The following is a 4,704-nucleotide window of genomic DNA, read 5'->3' on the forward strand; positions in this document are numbered from 1 at the left end:
AAAGGGGCAAGTAGCTAAAAACACTCCATGCATGGAAATGAACAATTTCATGCTTGTCTGGTTCTTTTTTCATTTATAACAGAAAATACAAGAAAACAATAAATAAGACACATGTGAAATGCACATATTTCTCTTTTCCTTGAAGTGTTATATAAATGTAGGGATGCGCACGAGTCGAGTCGAGTCGAGATTTAAGCCTGTCTCGACTCGTCTCGAGAAAATGTTGTCTCGACTCGTGTCTCGACTCGAAAATATGTTGCTGTCTCGACTCGACAGTCTCTGTCTCGACTCGACTCGAATTCGAGTCGAGACAAAATATACGAGTTAAAATATACACACACATCAGCCAGACCGTTATGACTACCTACCTAATTGTTAGTATGTCCCCCTTTTGGCACGAATAACAACGGCAACGCGTCTTAGCATGGTCGCAATGTTCCTCGGTGGGTCACTGGAGAGAGTTGGCACCATATATGCACACACAGATCATCTAATTCCCGTAAATTCCGGGGAGGGGGTGATGCGCCCTCACGTCACGTTCAATCACATCCCAGATGTGATCAATTGGGTTCAGATCCGGAGAGTTTGGGGGCCAGCACATTACTTGGAACTCGCTCCTCTGTTCCTCAAACCACTCTATCACACTCCTGGCCTTGTGACATGGTGCATTATCTTGTCGAAATATGCCACTACCTATGGGAAACATGGCCGTCATGAAGGGGTGTACGTAGTCTGCTAGCAGCGTGCGACGCCTCGGCCGTCATGGTGCCTTCCTCGAGCTCCACTTGACACATGGATGCTCACCTGAATGTTCCCCAGATAATAATTAAGCCGCAGCTAGTTTGTCTCCGTCCCGCAGTACATATGTCAAGGAGGTGTTCCCTTTGAACACGACGGATTCGCATCCTCACACCGTCATGATGAAGAAGATATCGGGATTCATCAGACAATGCAACGCTCTGCCATTGTGCCAAGGTCTAGTGGCGATGGTCACGTGTTCATTTCAGTTATAGTTGCCGATGTCGTGGTGTCAACGTTCGCCATCGTTAGGAGTGTTCGGTGCACTGTGTGTTCAGACTAGTGTTGTGAAGGCCTGTGAAAAAAAAAAACGGAAATTTTGGGTTAAAAAAACAGTTCTTTTACTGTTTTCCCGAGCTGGGGAACAAACGGAAAATTTGGGTATTATCAGAATAATCATTTTTGTTAATCACAAAATCATTTTAGTCAAAATGTTAAATCAAACATATATTTCATAGAGATATCTTCATCATTCTATGTAAAATTCCGGAAATTTTAAAACCATTAGAAAAAATCATTTGTTCGGAAATATTGGCAAAAACAGGAAAATGTAGTTTAAAAACTATTTGTTGGCCTGATGCTAGTAATCTTATTTGCTGTAACATGTCTGCAACATATACAGTGGGAAGTCGAAAATCCGAACTAATTGGGACCACAGGTATTCGGATTTTCAAATTGATCGGATTTTCGAAAATGACCAAGAAAATGCCATTTAGGCTTACATATACTGTACGATATGTTCTTCTATCGATACAGTGGTTATTCAGTACATACAGTAATTACAATACCGTACGTAAGGCTACTTACATTTAATGTTTCTGAAAAACTTGCTTGTACTCTAAATAACACTCTTCTTGTAAGTCACACTTAAAACTTATAGGCCTAAGAAAAAATAAAAATAAAAATACATGACAAACAATTACATATAAATGAACTTTTGTAAAAACACTGACTTCACATAACGTCGATGGACACGCTATCGTTTGTTTATCGCTAGCGTTAAGACAAAATGTAAAATGCTTCTAGGGACAGCGTTTGGATTTTTGACGTTAAGATTATCGACGTCCTACTGTATATACAATGTATTTTGCTAACGGAAAAATACTTAAAGCAACAGGTTTTAATTCTACTTTACACACATATACCGCACAAGTGAGTAAATTTGAGCAGCGAGAAATATATTAAGTGAAACTTCCGGAGGTGAACGCCCTACCACTGAGCCACCGCACCCCCTCAGTACTTCTTGTGTACCCCTATAAATGTAATAAAGAACTAATGGCCATTTTTTAAAAATAAAAATATTCCATTAGAACTGGACAATTTACATAAAATTTGGAATCGACAAATGAAAACGGCACGTTTCTAGCACTTGTGGGATCGAGATCTCATTGTTGAAAGGATTGGAGACAAACATACAAACTTTTCTGTGAGGAGAAACATATACGCGTAAATCTAGTATTTTAATATATAGATAATAATTGGAATAGTTTTATTTTCGAATGCTATTTTTTAATATTCGCAATATTGAAATTTTTAAAGTTACATTTTTCGCGTGTTTGAAAAAAAAAAGAAATATCATTACTAGTAAAATTAACCTAATACAAACATATTTATTTTTTTTCAATTTTTCCGGAAAATCGAAAAAACGTTTTTTTTAAAAAAAAAAACAGGTTCAAAATTTCCGGAAATTTGACAACACTAGTTCAGACACACTTGTACTTTGCCCAGCATTAAACTCTGATCTTAGTTCCGACGCAGTTCGCCGCCTGTTCTGTTTTACCAGTCTGCCCAGCCTACGACGTTCGACATCTGTAATGAGGTGGGGGCACCCAACCCCTCGACATTTGGACGTCTTTTCCCCTTGGTTTCGCCACTTGCTGAAGACAATTACCATAGCACTCTTCGAACACCTGACAAGTCCTGCAGTTTCCGAAATTCTCGTGCCGAGTGTTTCTGAGCGAGCACTTTCTTCAAAATAATATTAAAGATTATAGAAAAATTTTCGAGACATTCGAGTCGAGTCGAGATTTTTACCAGCTGTCTCGACTCGACTCGAGTCTCGACTCGAAAATTCGAGTCGAGAAATACGTTTGTCTCGACTCGTCTCGAATTTTACAAAGTGTGTCTCGACTCGAATTTGAGTCGAGTCGAGTCGAGATTTGAGACATGTCTCGACTCGTGCGCATCCCTATATAAATGTATATACAAATTAATTTCTCTTCAGAGTAGAGCTCCCTCGTGGCTATGTGGTTAGCATTTGGCGCGGAAAACTCGGGTTCTATTCTCACCGGAAGCTCATGTGGTTCGGATCCCAGTAGGTCCACTCTCATATAGCCTCGCTGTTTATCGGAATTCTAAACTCAAAAGTCAAACTTCCACCAGAGTATGCCGAAATTTAGGCCTTTCCGTTAATAAACGATGACCAAAAAAAAATACAGGGTGAATTGCTAAGGAATATCCAAATTTCAGCAATTGATTCCTCGTAGAGCAGACAACAAAAACGTTATAAATATATACATACGTGATATCACTCTGCTCCGAAGATATAATGGGTGTTTGAGAATATGACATTAAATGACAGGACTCCCATCGTGCAAGAAAAATAACAGTAATGGTGGTAATTTTGAACACTTCTTCTAACATGCCAACACTGGCATGTGTTGGCATGTTCCTGCCCCCTACCGAGAAGTGTGTTTCCACTGTTGTAATAATTAAATGTGACTCGTCGTCATTCCACCTGCTTCCTAGGGTTGTCAAATCTTGCAGTTACCCGTAAACTTTACGTTTTTCTGGTACGTTTTGCTATGTGAAATTATATATGTATATCACACACCGCTATTTTTCTTAAATATGGTAACCCTACTGCCCTCTTAATTAAGCCAACGTACGCTGGTGACTGTTTCCATTGTTTTCCGCATATTAGTCTTTCTTTCAGGCTCACTGATGGTCTGTCTACCTCTGATATAGCACCGTTTTGGAGATACCAGGGTGAACGACAAAACACAGTATACGCTGCAGGGTATGGAAATAGAAGTGTGTATTGTGTATAAGGAAACTATTGAAAATATCTCTAATATTCCCAGACCTGCCCCTACCCCCCTGCTGGCTAAGGACGTTCTGGATCCATCCCTGCTCTCAGAGTTCTCACAGATTTCTTGTCTTCCTAATTGATCCTTATATACATAGTTCTTTTCCTCCCTATTTTTCCAAGTTTTTGGCTCCATCTAACTAACTGTCTCTAATCTTGTGTATACTTGAACTTTGAAAGCCTTTGGATAGTTTTTATTTATTTTGCTTAATTTCAAAACTCATCCTCTATATTAGTCAATACTCCAGTCGAAACATTTAATACAGCTAGTTTATAGGAATTAATTTTGTTTTAGAATTTTTAAAACAATTCCTCTCCTTTCTTTCTTGCAGGGCATGATTTTACTGCAGATGAACCATTAATAATTCACAATTAATTAATTAATTAATTAAAAGCATAGCTGAAATATGGATTTAATTACTTTATACTACATCTTCTCACTTACAAATACTTCACTCTCAAAATGTTGTTTAAACTACGATTTTCATTTTTATCTTGTATTTTAGCTTCCTCCATTTGCCGCAAGTCATGATTCAGGATGAAAGTGATTCGCATGAGTTCACCGCTATCATAAACATCGGTATTTGTTTATTCACGCACACCTTAAATAAATAAGATTCACTTTTAAATACACAAAAGTATTCTGTACTTGTAACGGGCAGTACAGTGCCCTTAAGACCTCAAAACCAGCATGATGTAAATAAATCTACCGCCAACTCATGCCTAACTGACTTGCATTTCTCACGATTTAACACTTTTCCCAGAGGGAACTTTCTCCTTCGTGAATCACCGGTAGATGGGAGTAGCTGCATGATTCC

Source organism: Thermobia domestica, chromosome 16, assembly GCF_964235325.1.
Source record: "Thermobia domestica chromosome 16, izTheDome1.hap1.1, whole genome shotgun sequence".
Taxonomy (NCBI): domain Eukaryota; kingdom Metazoa; phylum Arthropoda; class Insecta; order Zygentoma; family Lepismatidae; genus Thermobia; species Thermobia domestica.